Raw genomic sequence first — 26311 nt, forward strand, 5'->3', positions numbered from 1 at the left:
AAAGAGACAGAGTAACACGGCAACGACGCGGCTCATTGACTCACCAAACCTCCTTGGGAGTCATAACGAAGGAGGCTTTATGATGCCTCTTTTTTAACAAAAGCAAAAATTGGATAAAATTGACGTATGAAATACTCTACGAATATGTAACATACGGTTCTGTTAGACTAGACTTTTTCCTTTTTTTTTTTTTTGGAGCCACTCTTCAACTACCTATTATCGTGTCTTCTTTTTATTTTTAATTAAAATAATTAATAATCTAAATTATAAGAAAATGTTGTTCATATTTATTTGGGAGAAGAACTATTTCCCACCCAACTTTTGATGCGTTTTCAAGATGCCACCCACACCAGATGAAAATCCAGTTTTCCCACCCATGACCAAACTGCCGTCCATTTTTTTAGTTAGAAACAGGGGCAAAATCGTCATTTACTATTTAAAACATTAAAACTTTAAAAATTCACCGTTTCCCCCTTCAGGTTTCAAAAAGTAAATAACCCATCCTCAAAGTTTGAAAAATTTAATTTCACCCCCCTAGGGTTTTGCTTCCTTCTCCGGCCACCACCGACGATCGCTGCAATCGATCGATGGGAGATCTCCGACTACAAAGGACGACGAAGGAGATCTGGACGACGAAGAACAGATCTGGACGATGCGACGATGAAGAACAAACGGAGATCTGGAAGAACAGATCTGGACGACGTGACGAGCCACGAAGGACGACGAAGAGTCGTCCTTCGTCGTCTGGGTGGAACGACGAAGAGAGACCTCTTCGTCGCACGGTGGTGCGACGAAGAGATCTCTGTCTCTTCGTCGCATTGTGCGACGAAGAGATCTCCGTCTCTTCGTCGCACCGTGCACCAGGAGAAGGAGATCTTCGTCTCTTCCTTCTTCGGCCACCACCGCCGTCGCACCAGGAGAAGGAGGAGGCAGGTGACTACGCCGGAGACGACGTCGGGAGATGAAGTTACAGAATGGGGGTGAAACTGCTAGTTTTGAAAGTTATGGGAGGCGGCTGTTTTTTTGAAAAATTTGGAAACCCTAGGTTTGAGGGTGAAAATGTTAGTTTTCAAAGTTTAAAAACTTTAGGTAAGGTGAAATGTTAGTTTCTAAAACCTAAGGGGGGTGAAGGAAAACCTCACATCAATTTTGGGATGAATTTTGCAGAGGGGTATTTTTGTCATTTCATCTAATAAGGGTAAAATGAACATTTTACCCTTATGCAAATAGAAACCATCCAAATTAACAGCTCATGGGTGGGAAAACTGGATTTTCATTTGACGTGTGTGGTATTTTGAGAACGCAGCAAAAGTTGGGTGGGAAATAGTCCTTCTCCCTATTTATTTTTTGATTTAGGTGAGGCTGGGCTGTAGCGCATGAGATGGAGAAGAGTAGAGTGGGGTCACTGCCACAAATGCAGAACAGCTGCGACATTTGCCCACGTCCGATGTGTCAGCTACGGCCTCACACCTGTCGCTTTAACTTACACTCGTTGACTCCACGCTTCGTTGTCTGGCATGATTTTCATGCTGCATTTTAAAACCACTTTTCACCCTTTCGTAGAAAAATCAACCACTATTTTTAAAATCGTACAGAAAATCAAATTAATTATTTAATTGTTAATTTATTATTAAATTATTATATATTTTAATTTTAAAATAAATAATAATTTGAAAGAGGTGATATCCAAGAATTTTAACTTTAAAAAAGTAACAAAAATCCGACCACATTTGATAAATAAAAAAAAATTCCAATAGTAGATAAACAACGATATATATAGATAAATATTGGATTATTAATATATAGAGATAGAGCCATCACATGAGTAGTTTGAAGTATGATATTTTAGTATGACACGAGTAAGCACAACATGCTATTATACTATATTGTGCTAGGTTTGTAGGTTGGTTGGATCGTGTCGTGGGCCTAACCTTTAGGTATATGGGGTGGCCCAATACTGTATGCAGTATTATTAAAAATATTAATAAATAAAATAATAATTATAATATAAAATTTTATTTTTTTGAATTAACAAGGCTCAAACTAAACTCAAATATAAATTTTAATTTGAATTCAACTCAAAATCAAACTACACAATAAGTCAAAGTTGAGTGAGTTAGAGGTTTTTGGCTTATGATACTTTTGTGTTGTAGCATTTCATATTGTCTGCTTTACTAATGAAAAAAGAATGAGACTAAAATGATAGTAATTTGAAGAGGAAGGTACAAAAATAATATTTGAAACAACTGTATTTGGGATGAATAAAGAATGAAACTAAAATGATAATAATCTGTAAGTCTGTCACAAATGTCTCAAAAATGTCTTGTCAAAATGTATTTGGCATGAAAACATATTATCATATTTCACTTTTCAATTGGAAACCACACACAAAGTGGAATCACGTGCTTAGAACTTAAAATTTTCTAATCAATTTTTTCTTAAATTAGGAGTTTAAATAAAAAATTAAGATTAATCTCTTAATTTATCTAATAAAAATGATATCGTTTCACAAATAATAGACAAAAGCAGAGAATTGTAATTCTAAAAATTAATGTTCTAAAAATAATTTAATAAACAGTTTATGGAATTGTAGTTTACAGTTGATCAAGTATGAAAGTAAAAGAAAACAAGAAAAAAAAAATAAGTTGACCAGAGAATAATTTAAAAAGCAAGGAATGAATTGAGTTTGCAATTAATCATTTACAGTAAAGTTATAAGCAATTGATTCTTGTTTACTGATTGTATTTGATTATTATTTATATTTTATGAAGAAAGTAGTTGGTATGTTGCTATCAAAGTTTGTATATTTCATTGGATTCTCTACCTATAGTTGTTAAGATGAGGTTAAATATTCAATTACAATAATGGATACCTAACGCATAAAATGAGAAAATTTTAATGCGTTTTTGTCAAGTTATAGGGATAAATACATAAATAATCCCAGACCCTAGAGTTATACCATTGTTGCTATCTATTTAAATTAAAAGTAATATTATTTTCATTTTAATTGTATAATATATAGTATTACAATATAATCTAAAATAAAATCCTAATCTTATGGAATAAGAAAAGTAGGAAAAAATAGGGAAAAGAGATTGCAATATCTGAGCTGCTAAGGCTTTGAATCCCATGTCTACCAAACTGTCAAAACTTTCAGTTTCAGCTAGTAGAAATTATATTGATGTGTTACGGTGGTGTCAAGTAAGTATTTGATCGAGGTAAGTCCAACCATTAAAGCTACGTGCCCATATATTTTAAGATTTCTTTAAATAATTTTTTTTATTATTACAAGTAAAAGATTAATACAAAAATAAATTATATAAAACATTTTATGTTATTAATGTATTTGGTAAAACCAAAACAATAAAATTATGTATAATCATTTTTTGTATACAATTCATATATACAATTAATATATTACTATATGAATGGATGATTTTGAATTAGTCTAATCATATAATGATATCATCAACATGCAAAGAGAAAAAAAATAAAAGCATTAAAATGAAAATTCAAGGCGAAAAAAAGGGACACAAAATTATTTTGGTGAATATTAGTTAGCCAAGCCATGACAACAACGAAATTCCTGTCTTAATGTTTGTGCGGCGTCGTCCTTCCCAAACAAAAGATAAAATTATAAAATATATTATTAATAAATTATTTAGTTATTCAAAGAAGAAAATTTAATTAAAAAAAGTTCATTTTTAATGTGTTTAAAGGATTTTATCCAATTTCTTATATAATTAAGATTTAACAAAACTTGCGAAAGTTAGTTAATGAAAATTGTTTTTAGTTATAATAAAATATAATATTTGTAAAAACTATTTATTATCATAAAATAATAAATAAAATCTAATATTTATTACGTTTTATTTTTCATTATCAGTGTTGTTCTAATAAAGTGCTTTCGTGGTTAATGTTCTTTCTATTTTAAGTATTTCACCGTTTCACTTGAAAATTCCTTTTGCCCCAGGATTCTCAGCTTGATAGTTTTTACCCTTGAAGTCCATACAAATTTATTAAAATCATTTAGTCATTAAAAATAGGTTTATTTTAATTAAATTCCTTTAAAAATTTATATAAACTAATTCATTAGTCAAGTTGTAGAATTTGTTGAGTGCATAAATTAATCATCCCATTGTTATGATGAATCATCATTGATGATTGTAGAAGATATATCTCTTACTGATGAAACCAGCTCAGGCTTGTGGTTTGCATGTGTATAAAATAAATAATTAATAATAAAGTTTAGCCCTTGCAAGAAGCTTATGCTAACTTTCCCTACTTTAATCTTCATGTTCCACCACAGTGAATAATAAAATAATAATTAATGAATTCAGTGGTCTAATCTTACTTTAATCATATTAATTAATTTGGTCACAGGGTGAGTTCCCGTTATCAATTAATTGAATTTCATAGATAATTAAATTGAATTTCCTAATTAATCTCATTTGCATATTATATAAAAGGGACAAACAGAAATCAACTCAAATTTGTTTGTTTGATGCATCTTATGGCCACCATGTGAAGAACATTATATTATATTTATATATTTCATTTTTATTTGCTTAATATTTATGAAGGAGCAGGCAATATAATATACAAATAATATGATTTTTTTTTTATGTTGTAGTTGACAGTCTTACTAAGACTCTTAACTCTTTAGTATATGCAGAGCCTTTTTTAAGTTTATCTTTATACGTGAAAAGAGGCATTACATCACGTGGGTTTGATATTATTTTATAAAAATAAGATTATAAATGTTCTTAAGTCTTTTTTTATTAATATTTTATTTTAAATTAAATTTATTCAGAAAATTCTCCATTTGTATAGTTTCATGTTTTTTATATTCTAAAAAGTAAATAAATATTTAGTGATGTTTTCTATGCAAATGACTACTAACATTGATACAAAGACATCTTTTTTTGAAAAAAAAAAAAAGACATCTTACGAAGAATAAGGATAGTCAATCAAAATTTGATTAGTATTTGACTACTACCAACGAATTTCATCAGATTGCTAGAAAAGGAATGCATGAAGACCGTTTTGAGTTACAGGTAGAGACAATACCACTGCAAGGCCCAGTCCAAGAAAGCGAAGGGAAATTCAAACCAAGCCCACCAGAAGAGAATCCAACACAGCACAGAGAGCCAATAGGAACCTGCCACCACAATAACTCATGAGAGAAAATTCCCGCCAAACAGCCTCCCACCAGACAGCCGGATAAACCAGCGCCAGCTCTGACAACACGCCACCCTACCAGAAAACTGAGCGAAACCAGAAATAAACCCGACTCCGACCACCAGCAACAGATCGCCAGTGCAGAAAAGACACCCAACAAGACCAGGCTACACCAAAAACACCACAAGAGAAAGCACACCACACAGAGACAAACAAACAGAAAGAATATAGACAGAGGGAGAAAACAGAAAGAACTCGAGAGGAGGAAGAAAACAGAAAGGGGAAAATGAGAGTAGTGACAGAGGGGAAGCAGAGGGGGAGGGAGAAGAAGGGGGAAGAGGGAAGGGGGACGTTTGCCGTAGATGACAGCAGCGAGGGGAGGGGAAGGCATGCTGTCTAAGATTCAAATATGGTATTTGAGAAATTTGATCTAATTGTGTTGAATTTGCTTAGAATGTGCTTAATTGAAGTACTGTTGTTATAATTGTTCCGGGTTCCGAGCAAGCTTGTAACTTTACCTGATAAGCTTACTGAAAGCCCAATTATTTTTCCTTTTTTCTTATTGTGATCTCATGTGTTTTGAGCTAACCCTTGACCAAATGTACTTCACTTTTGGTAGAAATCTGCTGATTGAAGTATTTTTAAGCTAAATGAATTACTTATGTTGCAATTATTTTGGCTTGCACAAAACTTCATAACTTTAATATTCTTACTGGAAGCTTAGTTTTTGATATATCAAGTAATTGGTTTGACTTCTGATATCTGAACTCAGCAGTTAGTTGAGCAAATGTACTTCACTTTAAATGAGTTCAACAGTTAATGCTTTATCTTTGTAGAGTTGGTGTGGAGTTGCCAACTGCAGCGATGAGATATTAAAATTTGAGATTGGAAGCTGATTGTGAGATTGTTCACAGTAAGCTCCTCAACTCTATGGAATTCTCTTATACATTTGCCTTTGTTCATTTTCTGTTGAGCCATAAATTGAATCCATGTAGTTGCTTTTCTGGCTGTAACTGATATGTGAAATTTTAATACAGAGAGTTTTATTAGTCCTTGTCTTAGATTTTTCATTGTCGAAAGTTAATTAAGATGCAGTTCAGTTGCAGTTTTGAATAATTTTATTTGTTGGTTGAAATGGAATCCACGTTTTTTAGGTTGTCCCGACTGCAAAACCTGACGAAGAACACCTATTTGTCTTAAAAGACAAGAAGATGGCTTAGCATTGTTTAGAGAGGGACTCTAGATATAAAATCCTTTTTGGCTGAAAACTAGTATATATTCTACAAATATATATATACGCATTTGTGTTTCATGTGCCGTGTGAGTTTCCAATAAAATATGACTTGCGGTCCAACCAGGTCTTCTCTATGCAATGAAAGCTTAGTTTCTTACTGGACAATTTTTTTCTGCACATACTGTAAGGAATTTGCTCAATTTCCATTAACATATAATAAAGTTGCTAAGATTTGCTTTAACAGGAATTTGTGAATCAAGTCCTTGAGATCAGCAAGCTTGATGAAATTAAGGATGCCACTGTTGCAAAGTCAAAATGCCGGAAACAGATTGGGTTTCAGGCCTGATTCAAACTGCCCTTTACGCTGATCGTTTCTACTAGTATTTTAAAGTATATTTCCATGTTTTCTTTTTCATTTATATTTCAGGCTTTGCTGCTTGTAATCAATTCCTTCTTTTATGAGTCTCGCCAACATGGTATGCTTGCTGGAAGAACCGTGAGAAGCTGAAGCTGCCTGGCTGAGTTGATCAAGAAGAAGGGCCTCTTCCATGGCTGTGTATTTAGATGATAAACAATTTCCTTATTTCACTTTGAATACACTCACTAAAGCTTTTGCCGTATAATTCTACAAGTTTTATGTTGATGTATTGGTACAAACATATGTTAGTAGAGAAACTCCATACATGACAATGATTTTGGCAAAGAAAAGAAGAGAAAAAGCAGTTATTAGTTTGCACTTTCCATTCATTTATGCAACTCATTTTTATAATTACCATTTCTATCTAGTTTTTTCAAATCCGCATTAGCTTGTTTATTCAAAACAAAAATAGTTCAAATGACTGTAATTACATGAACTTCAGCTAATTATACTTCAAACTCCAACAGATAGCACAAGGATTGGAAAGGTGATCCCTCTTCCAACGACATGGATCTAAAATTTGGGTGTTAGTGCTTTGCTCTGTGGTGTGGATATTTTCGAATACACTCGAATAATGCAGAACTTTGGATTCTGTTCACTAGTTAGTGTATTCAAACAGAGCGGTACAACCTATGGACTAAATTGATTTGCTTGACTTTTGTGGATATGTGATCAGTAAATACACAGTTGACATGTCTCCGTTTTATTTTCTTTTGGCTTAAAAAAAAAGAAAAACTAAAACACAATGAACAAAGAGAGATCAAGATTTATAGGGATAATAATTCTTGGAGGTACCAAACTATTATTAGTGAAACTGAATTACATTATTTTTATTGAAGGCATTGAACTCTCAAATTTTCTTAATTTAGGAATTGAACTAATCAAGTTGCTCTCGGCATGAGTGATGGAGCAGGGCACGTAATCGAGCTTCCTGATATCAAGTTGAAGAAATTGACACTAAGTGAGAGAGATATCATGTCAATTTGGCCAAGAGAGTTCAAAGCGAACTTTGACAAGATAGAAACTCTTGAATTAATTAAGGATGAATATGCATATATTCCAATTCATATTCTTTGAAAATTTATCAGTATTAAAGAACTCATACTAAAAATGAGTTCATAAGAAGTGATGTTCTCATATGGAGGAGGTGAGGAGCGGAATAAAGCACTTGAAAAATTAAAAATTCTAAATTTGCATGGACTTTTTAATTTGAAATTAAATTTGAAAACAAGACTTTCGATTCACATCAATTCTTCAAAATCTTCGTTCTTTAAATATAAAAAATTGTCACAATTTGATGACTTTATTGCCACCTTCCTCATCTTTGGAAAATCTGTCAACTTTAAAGACATTGTGCTACAATGTAATATGAAACTTAAAAACATCCTTAATAATCAAAAGTCTAATATGTCTAAAAAAATTGTTAATAAAAAGATGTGAAATGATGATAGAATTATTAACAAATGAGAAAAATATAGAGAAAGATGAAATTATCTTTGAAAAATTGAAGGAGTTGTCTTTATTTGATTTAAAAAGTCTCCCGTGTTTTTATTCTAGGAATAAACGTGCCAAACTTTTCTAAAATGAATTGTTCATTTTTTAAGTTTGAAATATTCATTTTCCCCACTGTCCACCAATTTTGACAGTTAAAATTAACACTAGAATGATGTAAAGGTCATTTTTCACGAAAAATTAATGATTAAAAACAGATCCCTTTCTGAAATGGATACATCTTTTTTTTCAAATGGATACCGTTTCTTTCTTGCTTTTGATCCTTCCAACACAGGCCCCTACTTCTACTTCAGTGTCTCTGACGGCCGAATTCTCAAATATCACAATTCCCTTACATCTGTTAATTTCGCACATGTATAATTTTCATTGTATCCATACTAACACAAGTTTAATGTCACTGTAGAAGATAAACCAAGTGTCGTCAGGGGGAAGAGAAGAGGACTGGAACACGGCGGCAAGAATGGAAGACGAAGAAGAAAGCAGCAATGGATGTCCTCCGAAGAAGAAGCTCCATCTCTCCAGAGAACAATCTCGTCTTCTTGAAGAAAGTTTCAGGCAAAACCATACATTAAACCCGTCATAACTTCACCCTTTCTCTCTTTTTTCGTTCTTTCTTTAACTCATCTTTACAGTAAATGTTCTGCTGTTAACTTCTTGAACTCTCCTTGACAGAAACAGGAGTAATTGGTGATGAAGTTGAAGCTGAGACCACGGCAAGTTGAGGTGTGGTCTAGAACCAGGTACTATTACTCTTACTGTGCCCTATCTATCTTTGCTTGCTTGTTTAGATTACATTAATTTGTTTTTATTTTATTTATTATTTGTCAAACACAATCTTATTCATAATCGCTGTTAACTTATATGAGTTCATTTCATACTGTCTGTTTCTATTTAATTTTGGCACTGTTATTTTGTTTCACAGTTACTTTTCAGATATCAAAACAACACTCATTCTCTACAGTTTCTGCTTTTACTTTCATTGTGTTATTCTCTTTGATGACAAATTGGATTCTGTGAAAAATTCCAGTTGACCTAACTACATGACATTCAAAATGTAGCCTCTTTACAGTTTGTGTCTTTGTTAATGCTCTTACTTAGGTATTGGGTTTTTATGGTGGTCTTATGAAGTTTCAACTCAAACATCTAGTTTAGGAAATGTGGTCCAATTGAAAGAACGTGCTTAATTGTAGTACTGTTGTAATTGTTCTGGGTTCTGAACATGCTGATAACTTCATATGCTTACTGAAAGCTCAATTTTTTTTTTTTTTTTGTGATCTCGTCAAGTTTGAGCTCACCATTAAACAAATTTACTTCACTTTTGGAAGAAATCTACTTGATTCAAGTATTCATAAGCGAATTGAAGTACTTGTGTTGTAATTATTTTGTCTTGCAAGAAAGTTTATAACTTTACTAATATTCTTACTGGAAGCTTAGTTTTTGATATATCAAGCCATTGGTTTGCCTTTTGATATCTAAACTCAGCATTTAGTTGAGCAAATGTACTTCACTTTAACGAGTCTATTTAATTGAAGAACTCATAAGCTAGTGTTAATTTGCTTTGTGCAGATTGGTTTTACTTTATTTTTCAGTGCTAAGATCGTTAATGTCATATATTTTCAGTTTCTAAGTATCAATAGACTGTATGCAGTAGTTGTCTATCATGTGTTTAACAGTTAATGGTTTATCTTTGAAGAGTTTGTGCAGAGTTTCCAATTGTAGAGGTGAGATATTAGAATTTGAGTGTGGAAGCTGATTGGCAGATTGTTCACAGAAAGCCCCTCACAACTCTATGGAATTCTCTTATACATTCGCTTCTGTTCATTTTTTGTTGAGCCGTAAATTGAATCCATATGGGTGCTTATCTGGCTGTGAATGATGTTTAAAATTTTATTACAGAGAGTTTTAATTAGTCCTTACCTTACATTTTTCATTGTTGAAAGTTCTTTAAGATGCAGCTTACTTGCAGTTTTGAATGATTTTATTAGTTAGTTGAAATTGAAACCTTGCTTCATAACTCCTCCTGGAGCTTATAGGTTCACAGTCAAATCAGGTTCAGATAACCATCATTGAAGATATTAGTGACATCATTAAGCCTGGAATGTAATATGAAAGATTTAATGTTAGTAAAATTAACTCCATTTGTGAATTGACATAAACCGTTCTCGGTCAATTGTGCTGATCTTCCATTATATATGTAGCTGAATTGCCATTGTGGAATTCCAATGGTTTGTTATAAATTGATGTTACCTTTAACTTATAAAGGATACATTCACCCTTCTAATTCTATCTTGTGTTTCTTGACTTCCAAGAAGGTAGTGAACTTTTCTGTAGGAATCCACTGAATAATTCATAAATTTAAGCTTAGGTAGCTTTCAAATTATTCCTTGTGAGAACCAATATGTTTGGATCACACTGCCATGTGTTTTATATCCTCTTGGTGGAATTTGTACATTATTTAACAGAAATGCCTTACACTTAAGGTTCTTAGCAAAAGTTTTACTGGTGAAACCATGTATGTGGAGGATTTTTGTCACCCAATTGGTATGTGATAATTTAACAATTTGTTGTTTCACTTTGATATGCTCTATTAGAGCTGACTTAATTCCATTTGGCTTCAGAATATGATGTGGAAAGCCTCTTTTCTGCTAGAATTTTTGTGAAGGAAAGTTTAAAAGGCTCCTGAGGAATGTACACTTAAGTGTGCTTGAATTATTGCAGGATGATTCATTTGCTTGGCCCCCAAGTTGCAGGAAGACCATACTTTTAAAGGCTCTCAGTTAGGAACCTGGTTATTTTCCAATGATTCTGAGATGATTACATCCCAATCTGCAAGTCCAGTGATTTTCCAACCTCCCTCTCAACTCTGCTTCTCATGAACACCAGGTTCTTCCCTCTCCACAAAGCAAGAAGAGAATGAGTGTTTTGTTTTCTCTCTACCTAGACTCAAATTGACAAATCACAAAGGGTTCAAACAATCCAACAATGGAAAATGTAAACAGAGAAAAGATATCAAAGAGTGTGAAATGAAACTCATCATCTGTATTACTCATCTGTGGTCCCCTAGTGTGATGATCCCCTGCACTTTCTCTCATGCCACTTATGGTAGACCTTCCAGAATGATGTTGGTGTTCTAACACTCACTCAGGAACTCCTTACAAATCGCTGCAGAATTTCTTTGTACCTCACCATCATTTTAAATATGAGTATCAGTCATATGCATGAATCTATAACTATATATCCGACTTGTTTAAACATGATAGAATCATAAAAGAAAAGCTCAAGGCATCACAAGTACAATTTTTTGATAGGTTTCCTAATTTTCTAGCGTTTGATTTTACCTCTTCTACTGTACTGTTGTATTCTGCTGCACAAACCAAAGGTTTCTCTCCTTTATATTGAAGAGAGAATATCAAGTCCATTTGTAGTCATATGTTTATTTACTTTCAGCTTGATGCAAGATAAAACAGTTTCAGTTATCTTAGTTCGATTTCCTTATTTACTCAGTTTTGCTTCTATTTTCTTCAGCTAATTTACTTCTCTATGGTGTACTATCATAGTTTGCTTTCCCAATGTACTGAGTTTTGCTTCTGCTTTCTTTAAAGGTAACAGGGAAAAGGTTTCCTACAATGGTTACCAGTTGGATGAATTTGTTCCCCAGAAAACACCAGCTTATATAAGCTAAGAGGATCTGCATATTGCTGAAATGACTGAGGGAAACACTTGAATTTGCTGCCCAATTGGTTTTGGAAACTAAGGAAGTAGGCTTCCTTAGATTTAATTCAATGAAGTTTTAATCATAGCCACCTTATCAATTCCCACAAGTTGTTGGTATGTACAGAGCAATTATTTTTTTTCTGCCTGTACAGATATGATGATGGAAGTCCATAAAAGAGAGGAGTCAGGAATTGTTCCGGATGTAGATGTAGATACTTTCATGAAGGTTTCTTCTTTATAATTGATGTCTTGTTTATATCTGATTTTTTGTTCTATATGTTGTTGCTACATGTGTGAAATATTCATGGCAATGGTAGTTATTACAGCCAATTTCTAGCAAAGGACCAAAAGCAACCCTTCAAACAGATCATGTTTTTACTGTCTTCGGACGTCCCAGGTCCTTGAACTTGATATTTTTGGTGACACAACGGTGGCAGATGAGATGAGAAGAGGCATCTCTGGAGGTCAAAAGAGGAGACTGAGTACTGGTAATTTTCTATAAATGCATTTGCTCCACTTGGTAGTAATGTTTATAGTGTAGATGATTGAAAGGAATAGATGCCTGCAGCAGATTGTTGTGTCCACAAAAACTTTATTTATGGATGAAATATGAAATGGTTTAGACGGTTCAACTGGATATCAGATTATTGCTTATCTGCAGCAGCTGATGCATATCTGTTGGGTGTCTCTTTCCTTGGTGGCTATCGGCGATATGACTCCAGTGAAGTCTGCTCTGGTAACTGGCTGCACGGCTTCAGTTAACAATCAATTTGAAATGAGCCATAACAATCATATGCGCCCTCTCCCTTCTGTAACCCTTTCAAAATTGTTGAGATACTTCTAGTTCTACTGCTGGCATTTTAGTCATTTTCATCGTTTTAAATACTTATCGACAAAACTAATAAAACATAAGTATGAATTTTTTTTTTTAATTTTTTAATTTCACAGATGAGATTGGCAACTTGTTGCTGAATTTGTTACCGACAATCTGAAAAATTAGTGTCAAATGAGTAGATTACAAGTTGAAAATTGGTGTCATTTTTGTTTGAACTCTGGCAACAAGTGGACGCCATGTGATCTCAGGAAATTTTTGCCGAGGATGTATATGATGTTACAATTTTAAATCGGGATTTGCTTGAAATGTTGTTTGAAATTGTGAATTTTGTGGTTCGTTTGCATCAGTTTAAGCCAGAGGATTAGAGGGCCATCTTTCATCTCCAGTTTCTGCTTTTATATATCTTTCATATTATTTATTTATTGAAAGTTTCACTGAATGTGAAGTATATGGGTTTAATTTGTACTTAGCTTAGATTGTGTTGGTAATAAACCAATCTATACACGTAGCCAATATTAGCAATTTTTAACATAGTTTGGCTAAGTTCAACATGCCAAACATCTATGGGCCAAATCCAACAAACAAAGTCCACTAAACAATTCAATTAGAAGCTGAAATTAATAACACTTAATGTTCAGTTTAACTTATTTCTAAAACTCTCTGGTAGACAATTACTTATGTTCATATTTTGTTGTTGAAATCCTTTTACTCCCTAACCTTGAAATCCCTTTAAGGTCTAGTAACTGATTCGTATTTCACAAACTGAATAAGTACGCTAACATGCAAGAAGAATAGATTGAACAAAGAAAGAGAAATTGCATAATGAAGCTGCACTTAATAAACAAAATCAGTAAGTACGCTAACCTGCAAGATGAATAGACTAAACAAACAGAGAAATTTGGTAATGTTAATGGGTTATACTTGGGGGAACAATGTGGAGTGTTAAGTACCGAGTGGAATGGGGGATCATTTAAGGCTAAGTTTTACTTATTGGATGGCGAGATAAGTTTTTTCTGATTCAGACATTGCATAAAGTTCTGATTTCAGTGCAAGTGTTAATTTTCTGGTGGTTGCTATTTGTGCCTTTGTGAATGTTTTCCGTATGAAATCAGATAATTCCTAAGTTAGTGATACTTTAAATCCAATAATTTCGAATCAATATATCACATCTTGATTATCATTCCACTTTACATACATAAGCATATGACCAATATAGTCTTTCTGAACAAAACATGACTGACTTTATATTTGTGCACCACATGAACAATACGTCTTCATATTAGATCTGACCATGAAATCTTAGATAAAAAAGATTATATTGTACACTAACACAATCATACAATAAGTTATTAACTATATTATCATAATTATATGACTTATCGTAATTAATCATGTTCAAAAAATAATTCTTTAATTGTTAATCTATACTGACAATTAATATCAGCTTTGTTTACCTCCTCAACAATCAAAAAGATTTTTTCATATTTTGAGTCGAGATATTTTCATTTTTACAGTTGGAAAAGTAGTCTTTGTCATGTAGCTTCCTGAAAGATACAAATGAATTTATGTGATATAAAATAAGAAAAAAGTAAGAAAGAAAGATTACATTTATAGGGGAGAAAGTTACAGAAAATTTTTCTAACCCATTAACAATTAAGTTGGACGAACCATGTAAAGATAAAGATGGACGAGAGTCATTCAAAATTTTTCTACAACAAATTTTCTATTTTAACCCTTCAACAATTAAGAAAGATTTATATATATATATATATATATATATATATATATATATATATATATATATATATATATATATATATATATATATATATATATCTAATCAAGATATTTTTATTTTAACTTTTAAAGAATTTTTTTTCACAATTAATTATCTTTTAATAATATTATATATATAAATAAATAAATTATATAAATTTATTTTTATAACTTGATATCAATAAATAACTATAAAATAAAAAAATAATTATATCATTTAATTAAAAATTATCATCATAATTTATATAAATAAATTTATTTAATCTATATGAAAGCTAAGTTTTATTCTTTACTCACTTTTATTTACGTAAATTGGTAGAATTTTTATTTTATATCAATCTTTTATCCACTTTTTAGCTGGATACAATGTATCCAAACTTAGCCAAATTCTTATCTGATTGATTTTCGTGTAAATTACAAGTCAAATAAAATTAATTCTATTCAAGTTTATTGAATAAAATTAAAGATAATTTGAATTTAGTTTAAAAAAAAAGATATAATTTGCCTTTAAAAGGTTATTTAAACAAAAATAAAAAGGTTTTAGGGATAATAGGACATATATTATATTTATTACAATAGAGACATAAAGACGAAGATAGATGAAAGTAAAATATAGCCTCCACAATCTTAAGAAAAAAATTTAAATATTTCGATACAAAATTTTCTATTCTACTTTTTTGAAAAATATTTTCTATCAATATATTTGAAGAGTATAATTACTGTTGTAATAAAAGTGTTCATAAATTTAAAAAATTGATTAAAATTATATTTGAGTCAAATTAAATTTAAATATAAATTAATTTAAATTTAGTTTGAATTTAAAATTAAAATTTTTTAAATTGATTAAAAATATTGTTAAAGAATATCAACAAATAAATAATATTATTAATAAAAAAATAACATCAATAATAACTAAATTTACTAATAAAATAAAAAATATTATTAAATATAATTTTAAATTAATCTTAAATCAAATTATTAAATTAAAATTTTATTTTAAGTTCAACTCAAAATTAAATAGACCAATGAGTCAAATTAAGTTAGCTTTATTAATGAAAAAAGGATGAGACTAAAATGATAACAATTTGAAAAAGTAGATACAAAAATAAGACTTGACATAATTGCACCAAATGTAAGTCATTCTCCAGTGTCTGAAAAATGTCTTGTCAATGTCTTTTTTTTTTTACTGATAGCTCACACACAAACAGGTACAAAAATCACGCATTCTTAGTTAAAATGTTTCTAATCAATTTTCTTATAAATTAGGTGTTTGCATAAAAAATTAAATAAGATTAATCTTACTGATGTTGTTTCACAGATAATAGACAAAAACAAAGAACTATAAATTTTAAAAATTGCTGTTTTAAAAATAATTTAACAAATAGTTTATGGAATTTTAATTTAGTGTTGATCAGGTATGAAAGTAAGAAAAATCAAAATTAAAAAAATGAGTTAATTAAATATTAATTTGAAGAGTAGAGTCATTGTCATACGATAGCTTCCTAGAAGATGTAAATGAGTCATGAAATCAGAAAAAGCATGGAAGAATAATTATAGTGAGGATCCACCATAGGAAGATGAAGATGAATAAGAGTGTAATTTAGTCTTTAAAATCTAAAATTTTATTATGTCTCCTCACTTTGAAAAAGAAGAAAGGACATTTTTACACGAAATTACTGTTCTGAAAATAATTTAACAAATAGTTTGTGGAATTTTAATTTAGTGCTAATCAGGTATGAAAGTAAGAAAAAGCAAGGTTAAGAAAATGAGTTAATTAGATATTAATTTGAAGAGTAAAGTCATTGTCATACGACAGCTTCCTAGGAGATGTAAATGAGTCATGAAATCAGAAAAAGCATGGAAGAATAATTATAGTGGGGATCCACCATAGAAAGATGAAGATGAATAAGAGTGTAATTTAGTCTCTAAAATCTAAAACTTTATTCTGTCTCCTCACTTTGAAAAAGAAGAAACAATATTTCTACACAAAATTGCTATTCTGAAAATAATTTAACAAATAGTTTGTGGAATTTTAATTTAGTGCTAATCCAGTATGAAAGTAAGAAAAAGTAAGGTTAAGAAAATGAGTTAATTGGATATTAATTTGAAGAGTAGAGTCATTGTCATGCGCAGCTTCCTAGAAGATGTAAATGAGTCATGAAATCAGAAAAAGCACGGAAGAATAATTATAGTAGGGATCCACCATGGGAAGATGAAGATGAATAAGAGTGTAATTTAGACTCTAAAATCTAAAACTTTATTTTGTCTCCTCACTTTGAAAAAGAAGAAAGGATAGTTTTACGCGAAATTGCTATTCTGAAAATAATTTAACAAATAGTTTGTGGAATTTTAATTTAGTGCTAATTAGGTATGAAAGTAAGAAAAAGCAAGGTTAAGAAAATGAGCTAATTGGATATTAATTTGAAGAGTAGACTCATTGTCATGCGCAGCTTCCTAGAAGGTGTAAATGAGTCATGAAATCAGAAAAAGCATGCTTTGAAAAAGAAGAAAGGATATTTCTACACGAAATTGCTATTCTGAGAATAATTTAACAAATAGTTTGTGGAATTTTAATTTAGTGCCAATTAGGTATGAAAGTAAGAAAAAGCAAGGTTAAAAAAATGAGTTAATTGGATATTAATTTGAAGAGTAGAGTCATTGTCATGCACAGCTTCCTAGAAGGTGTAAATGAGTCATGAAATCAGAAAAAGCATACTTTGAAAAAGAAGAAAGGATATTTCTACACGAAATTGCTATTTTGAAAATAATTTAACAAATAGTTTGTGGAATTTTAATTTAGTGCTAATCCAGTATGAAAGTAAGAAAAAGCAAGGTTAAGAAAATGAGTTAATTGGATATTAATTTGAAGAGTAGAGTCATTGTCATGCGCAGCTTCCTAGAAGATGTAAATGAGTCATGAAATCAGAAAAAGCATGGAAGAATAATTATAGTGGGGATCCACCATGGGAAGATGAAGATGAATAAGAGTGTAATTTAGTCTCTAAAATCTAAAACTTTATTCTGTCTCCTCACTTTGAAAAAGAAGAAAGGACATTTCTACATGAAATTTCCTATTTTATCTCCTTAACAATCATGAAAGATTTTTCCATATTTTCACTCGAGATTTTTTCATTTTTACCGTTTAATGAGTATGGTTTCTAAGGGGCTGATGTCTCTAGTTTTATTTCATTAATTATCTATTATTATAGTAACTTATTTATGTATATTCATTTTAACTAGGGAAGTGTTATATGTATAAATAATGTATATAATTTTATATATAAATAATTATGTATTATTATATAATTAAGTCGTTTTAAATTAGAGATAAGACAATACCTAATTATATAATCATATATTATTATTTGTGTATAAAATTATACACTTAATTTTATTATTTTAAATATATAAACAAATACATATTTATATAGTGATTTCATCTCCAACAAACTTCTTCCCATCCAAGATTTGCTATATTGTTAAACTCTCACTTGATAATTTTAAAAAATTCAAAGTAACACCTATCAACTATTTTTATTAGTAAAATTTGTCATTGATAAGAGTATCATTACCATTGTGCTCTGCAACATTAAATAAATAAAAATTATTACTTTCCAACCCTAATTTTAAGAACGGATATCTCCTGCCAGTTAGGTTTTTTGTTTTTGGTTGTTTACCGCCATCTATTAACTTACACCTTGACATTTGTATTTTCTATTTCTATTAACCATTTTTCTCTATTTGAAGCTGCAATTAGCATTTTTTGGCACCCAATTATATTATTTTTATGAGTAATATTATATATATATATATATATATTTTGTGTACATAATTTAAATACATAAATAATATATAATTATAAAATTAAATATTATTTTATCTTTAATTTAAAATTATCAAATTACGTAATAATATATAATTTATATAACTAAATTATATTAAAAAAATATATACATATAATTTTATTCCATTTTTATTTTTACAGTAATTCTCACAAATTTATTTTCTCCAATGTTTTTGTATTTGCGAGTGCAGTTTATGGATAAGTAGAGTGGCTCTGTCCCAACAAAGTCAAAGACTTCATTGATCTAATGAACAATCCACAGGAAGAGGAGGAAGACCACGATAACTGTTTTCAGCCTATTTGTGACAGATTGTCTCAATGGCTGAATTTTGATTGGGGCTACTGAGCTAAGAACAGTACACTAGTAACGGAGACTTTGTCATCAATTGACTTTGGATGATGACAAAATCATGTAAAAGATTTAGCGTGAGATTGTTGCAGGGATTTTTGTCATTGATAACTGTTGCACAAATGAAAAATGGAAAGAAGGGCAAAAGAGTAATTTGCTATTAATGACACGTACTTGACTTTTTATATTTAAACTCAACCCACTTGTAATCTCAGTTAACTCAAGTAAAAGTACAAGCATTTTTACTGTAGATTTTTCTCTCTCTTCTTTCGTTCATTTTCTTGATTGTTTTGCTTAATATGCTCAGTGTTGCAAAGAAATCCAGTTTGTGAACACAATAGTTCAGGATTTGGCGAACTGAGTGTGCGAGCCTTTTGGCAGTCTGATTTAGTAATTTAAAACTATGCTAATTGGCAAGCGTTTTTTGTTATTTCACTGACGAAAAGGTAAATCAATTATTTAAATCTTAAATTAACAATAGATATTATGCCGAAAGACTGTTTCCCACCCAAGGTTTTGTACAAACTCACTTTCCCACCCAGTAACTTTTAAAAATCTAAATACTCGTCCTTATATTAAATTTTACTGTTACTCATTTAATTAAAAATATTTTAAAAACTATAAGTACATCACATTTTATCCCCTAAAATTTAAAATTAATAATTTTACCCTATCTTTCTTCACCCAAGGTTTGAAAAATCAAAATTCAGTTTAAAAAAGAATCGACTCACTTAATTTGAGTTCGATATAAGTTTATTTTAAACAAAATTAAATCGAAGTGAACCAATTTTCAAAACCACTATGAGATGCATAGACGTCTCCTTATCGCATCACCTATCATTGGTTCAAGAGAAAAAGGACGTCAAAAGGTAAAGTTGAAAAGGGAAAGTGAAACTACTGTATATACATATATAATTTTATATGGGTATTTCCGGAAGAGGATCTCATAATGGTTGACATAGATTGGCCATAGTCATTAAGCTAGAAGAAAGTGAAGGGGTCATTGTGGAATGAATGAAGTTTTCTCTTGATTGCATTTTTTTTCTGCAGCAACAATTCTTGTAACACAGTGAGAGTAATAATTGAGTTTCTATAATTGTTAAAAAGGGAAATCAATTGGTGAACACTTAATAAAGTTTAGCTAATGTTCACTTTATCTACTTTATGCTTCATTTTCCATCAAAACAAATGAGGTCATAACATAGAATCCTCTCTTTCTTATTTTGAAATGATCATTAGAATGAATAATATTATCAATAGATAAATAATATCAACAACTTGTAAATAATATTATTGATAGAATTAACAATATTATTATATAAAAATTTGAATTAAACTCAAACTAAACTATATCAAATGAAAATTTCATTTTGAATCAACTTAAATATTTAGTTAAATTGAACTAGTTTAGGTTTGTGATCGAATAGAGGATTTTTTATGTTGTTTTAACTAATAATATAGAACATAATGTTTATTTAATAATTATTTGAAATAATTTTCAAACTAGGTCGTGTTATGCACCAAGTTTGTAAACTCTCTTTAATTTAAATTATGAGTATAACTTTATACACAAATAATGATATATAATTATTTAATTGAATAATTTTAAATTAAAGATAAAATAATATTCAATTATATGATAACATATCATTATTTACATATAAAATTATATTCATTATTTAAGCTTATATTACTAGGCTCATTATACCATAACCCTACTCTAATTTCAAAGGCCAAAAGACTTATTCCCACCCAAGGTATATTGAACTTTCAAACTCTCATCCACCAACTTTCAAAATGACAAACACCCACCCATAAATTAAAATTCGTTAAATTTTTCAGTTAGGTTTAACCTTAAAATCGTCATTTAATAATAATATTTAAAAAATAAAAGTTTATATTATTTACCCCTTAATTCAGAAAACTAACAATTTCCCCCCAAAATTAAGTTTTAAAAAGTGACATTTTCCCCCTTACCAAGGATTTTTGAATTTCATCGACAAATTTTGGACCATCGGTGGCCAATCTCTGTCTCTCCCAATGTCATCTCTGCCTCTGGTGTTTAATATAGGATCGGCGATATCTAGATTTGACAAAATCTAGATAAATCCAAATAAAAAGTCAAAACTCTTCGTTTGGACCTTCCTTATCCAAACAAAATTGGCTTTGTTTGGATGATAATGATGACAACGACAACAATAGTCCAAACGAGACCGATATTGAGCATTGGAGGGAGAGACGACACTGAGAGCGAGAGAGATCAACCATCATTGGCCAGAAATTCATCGAGAAAATTGGAAACCCTAGGTAAGGGGGAAAATGTCATATTTCAAGACTTAATTTTTGGGGGAAATTGTTAATTTTTCAAATTAAAGGGGTAAAATGATATAAAATTTAAATATTATTATTAAATATGGATTTTGTCTCTAACCCTAACTGAAAAATTTAATAGATTTTAGTTCATAAGTAGGTATTTAGGTTTTTGAAAGTTAGGAGGTAAGAGTTTGAAATTTTACTATACCTTGGGTGGGAATAAGTCTTTTGGCTAATTTGAAAAGTAAAGTCACTATAACGTGGCAACTTCTTAGAAGATGTAAATGAGTTTATGAACTATGAAAAAAGTAAAGTCACAGTAACGTGGCAACTTCTTGGAAGATGTAAATGAGTTTATGAAGTATGAAATAAGAAAAAACAGAAAGAGAAATTACAGTGAAGATCCACCATGTGAGGATGAAGAAAGGTGAGAGTATCATTTAGTCTCCAAAATCTAAAACTTTATTCAGTCTCCCCACTTCGATAAAGAAGAAAAAAAGGTAAGTTAAAAAAATTCATTCAAAATCCTTGTACACAAAATTTTTTATTTTACCTCTTTAACAATCGTGAAAGATTTTTTCATAATTTCAATCGAGATATTTTTATTTTTACTATTTGAAGAGTATAGTTTTTGTCATATGACAGACATATCTGATTTTATTAGATTAATTATCTAATATATTTGGGAAAGATGATGTTTTATTATCTAAAATAATGAGGTGAGTGGTCAAATCAATTAAATTTGGTTAAACTTTCATTTTATGTCAACCTCTTATTTACTTTTTAGCTGGAAATAACATATCCAAACTTAGCCAAATTTTTATCTCCTCGATTTTCGTGTAAATTACAAGTGAAATAAAAAAAATTCTATTCAAGTTTATTAAATAAAATTAAAGATAATTTGAATTTAGTTTAAATAAAAATGATATAACCTGCCTTTAAAAGGTTATTTAAGTGAAAATAAAAAAGTTTTAGGGATAATAGGACATATATTATATTTGTTACCATGGAGATCCAAAGATGAAAATGGATGAAAGTAATCTTTTAAAAAAAAAGAAATTTAATCTTTCAACACAAAATTTTTTATTATACTTTTTTTAAAAATATTTGTTATCAATATATTTGAAGAATATAATTATTATTGTAATAGAAGTGTTCACGAACCTTAAGAAACAACGATTAAAATTATATTTGAGTTAAATTAAATTCAAATATAAATTAATTTAAATTTAGTTTGAATTTATCATAGTTAATTCAAAATTAAATTCTTTTTGATTGATTAAAAATATTATTAAAGAATATCAACAAATAAATAATATTATTAATAAAATAAATAATATCAATAATATTATTAAATAAAATTTTAAATTAATCTTAAAATAAAATTTTATTTGAAATTTAACTCAAAATTAAATTGATGAATGAGTCAAATTAAGCTAGCTAAAGTTTTTTTATTTATAATATTTTTGTGTCATGTTGTTCGTTTTATTAATAAAAAATGGATGAAACTAAAATGATAACAATTTAAAAAAGTAGATACAAAAATAAGAATTGAAATAATTGGACCAATTGTAATTATTTCTTCAATATCTGAAAAATGTCTTGTTAATATCTTTTTTTTTTTTTTATGATAACTTACACGCATTCACAATTCACGCATTAGTTAGAACCCATGCACAAACAAGAACAGAACTCACGCGTTCTTAATTAAAATATTTCTAATTAATTTTCTTATAAATTAAGAGTTTGAATAAAAAATTGAATAAGATTAATTTTCGTGATACAGTTTCACAAATAGTGATAAAAAATAAAGAATTATAAATTTTAAAAATTACTGTTATGAAAATAATTTAACAAACAATTGGTCACAGTCATTCAACTTTAACAAAGTGAACGGGTCCACGGCAGGATACTGGCATAGACCCAGTTTTCTTCATTTCATTGCACTTTTTGTTCCGCGGCAATAATTCTTGTAATACAGTGAGAGTAATAATTGATCTCTTTTGTAATGGAAACCAGCTCATACTGGCCTGACCTAGATTGCTCACGGTCAATACTGATCTCTTTTATGATAACTGTGTGTACATGGCAGTGGGGCTGGAAACTCGGTTGCTTTTGCAGGAGCACGTTATTTTCATTTTCCACCACACCACAACAAAAAAGTGAAGTCAACGGTCAATTCTGTGACACAATCCTTTTTTTTTTATTTTAATAAATATTATTTTATTTACGTGGTGGGACTCTATTTTAATCAATTATTCCCTATAAAGTTATAATAAATTTATCATATTCACATTAAACTACAGTTTTTTTTCTCTTTTGGAAGGGATTTCGGTTTTACCAAAAAAGAAACACAATTTATTATAATTGAGAATGTGTTTTATATATTTTATATAAAATAACTTTAGTTTATATATTACAAAATGATATTATTTTATTTTTATAAAAAAATTAAAAAAATATGATAATTTATAATATTGGCTTAGTATCATATGTATATAAAATACATGTTTTATACCATTTAGAATTTAAAGATATAATTAAATATATTTAAAATGATAAAATACGATAAACATATATATTACGTGAATTTATTAACTAAAAGTAATATAAAGATACTTTGATTACTATAATCTATTTAGATATTAAAATATTATCAATATATTCTTAATTTTATTATCATTCTATCCTTATTTATTAATTTTAAAAAATAAAAATATATTTATTTTAATTAATATATCAAATAATATAAAAAATATTTTAAAATAATTAAATATTTAAGTAAAATAATGTTTTAAAATAATTAAACTTAATAATAATTTATAAAAAGTCTATTTTTATAATATTTTATTTTTAATAATAAAAAATCATCAAAACCGAGCACACCATAAATATACAAAAAAAATAATGGAAATGTAGTTTTGGTGAATATATTATTTTGTATTCTTTTTGTGCTTTCTTATCGAATGAGTTGTTCTGAAAAAATGTTATGTCAAAATATACATATATATTTTAAATGGGTATTCCCGGAAGTGGATCCCACAATGGCTGACATAGATTGGTCATAGTCATTCAACTAGAAGAGAGTGAAGGGGTCCATGAAAGGGTACCAGTATCCACCAGTTTTCTCTTTATTGCACGTTTTTTCTGCAGCAATAGTTCTTGTAACACAGTGAAAGTAATAATTGAGTTTCTCTAATTTCATTAAAAACACTTAATAAAGTTGAGCTAATGTTAACTTCATTTTCCACCACAACAAATGAGGATAGAAAATACAATCCTCTCTTTTCTATTTTGAAATTATCATTGGAATGAATAATGTTATGCATGGATAAATATTATCAATAATTTTACCGATAAAATTAATAATATTATCATATAAGAATTTAAATTAAACTCAAATTGAACTATATTAAATAAAAATTTCATTTTGAATCAACTTAAATATTTAGTTAAATTAAACTAGTTTTGGTTTGTGATTTAAATATAAGATTTTTTTATGTTATTTTAACTAATAATATAAAAAATAATGCTTTTTTAACAATTATTTAAAATAATTTTTGAACTAGATCGTGTTATACACTAAGTTTGTGAGCTAGATTAATCTGAACTTTCTTTAATTTAAATTATGAGTATAACTTTATGCATAAATAATAATATATAATTATATAATTAAATAATTTTAAATTAATATAAAACAATACTCAATTATATGATAACATATCATTATTTATGTATAAAATTATATTTATTATTTAAGTTTATAATACTAATCTGATTTTAACATAACCCTAGTCTAATTTGAAAAGTAAAGTCATTGTAATATGACAACTTCTTGGAAGATGTAAATGTGTTTATGAAATATGAAATAAAAAAAAGTAGAAAGAGAAATTATAGTGAAAACCCACCATATAAAGATGAAGAAGGGTGAGAGTATCATTTAGTCTCTAAAATATAAAACTTTATTCAATCTCCCCACTTCGAAAAAGGAGTTTGAAGAGTATAGTTTTTATCATATGGCAAATGTCTCAGGTTTTATTTGATTAATTATCTAATATGTTTGGGTAATAAAACATTACTTACAAGGTTATCGAACATAAAGTATTATAAAAATTAATTCCAAATTAAATTTTCTTAAATTGGTTAAAAATATTATTAAAGAATACCAACAAATAAATAATATTATTAATAAAATACATAACTTCAATAATAAATAAATTTACCAATAAAATAAAAAATATTATTAAATATAAATATAAATTATATTATTAAATTAAAATTTTATTTTAAATTCAACTCAAAATTAAAGTGACCAATAAGTGAAAATGAGTTAGTTAAAGTTTTTGATTTATGATATTTCCATGTCGTGTTGTCGGCTTTACTAATAAAAAAGTGATGAGGTTAAAATGATACAATCTTCTCTTTCCATACTTTGAAATTGTCATATAAATAATAATATCATCAATAATATAAACAATATCGATAACTTGTGAATAATATCATTAACAAGATTAACAATTTTATCATATAAGAATTTAAACTAAACTATCAAATAAAAATTTCATTTCGAAATAAGTTAAACATTTAGTTTAATTAAACTAGTTTAAGTTTGTGATTCGTATATAAGATTTTTTTGTCTTTTTAACTAATAATATAGAAAATAATGCTTATTTAAAAATTATTTGAAATAATTTTCCAACTAGATGGAGTTATGTATCAAGTTTTTGAGTTAAATTCACCTGAACTCCTTTTAATTTAAATTCAATTCAGTTAAGAAAAGAGTCGACTCTCTTAGTTTAAGTTCAATATAAATTTATTTTAAACAAATTTAAATTAAACTGAAGTAATTTTTAAAACCAAACCAATCTGGGTCTCTAGTGCAACGTCTCTTCATCTTTGATACCTTTTATTTAAGTTAAAGATACCGCTCGACAATTCTATTTAATTAATAATATATTAGATAATGTGATCAAAAAAGCGATGAATGCCTTGTTTTTCTGTTAGGAGTTTCTCTTCTTTTTTGTTCTGAAAACAATTTAACAAATAGTGTGTGGAAATTTAATTTACTATTGATGAGGTATGAAACTAAGAAAAAACATGGAAAACACAAACATATAAAATGGTTGTTGAAATGT

At 28.9% G+C, this 26311-nt stretch overlaps 1 protein-coding gene and 1 long non-coding RNA gene across 14 annotated transcripts in view; both read left to right on the forward strand.

Annotated features, from left to right (window-relative positions):
* Positions 1 to 26311, forward strand: part of LOC123197060 (probable disease resistance protein At4g27220) — a 56959-nt gene that overhangs the window by 13015 nt on the left and 17633 nt on the right. The gene's annotated exons all lie outside the window — the stretch shown is intronic.
* On the forward strand, positions 9012 to 13097 carry LOC123197166. 9 transcript variants are annotated; one of them, XR_006497845.1, is made up of 5 exons: positions 9041 to 9085; positions 9268 to 11228; positions 11948 to 12103; positions 12212 to 12285; positions 12386 to 13097. It is a non-coding gene; the product is annotated as an uncharacterized LOC123197166 (long non-coding RNA). The 9 variants fall into 9 exon arrangements; XR_006497841.1 differs by having other exon boundaries at positions 11948 to 12285; positions 12377 to 13097; XR_006497826.1 differs by having other exon boundaries at positions 11948 to 12285.

The sequence above is a fragment of the Mangifera indica genome, chromosome 2 (genome assembly GCF_011075055.1).
Source record: "Mangifera indica cultivar Alphonso chromosome 2, CATAS_Mindica_2.1, whole genome shotgun sequence".
NCBI classification, from domain to species: domain Eukaryota; kingdom Viridiplantae; phylum Streptophyta; class Magnoliopsida; order Sapindales; family Anacardiaceae; genus Mangifera; species Mangifera indica.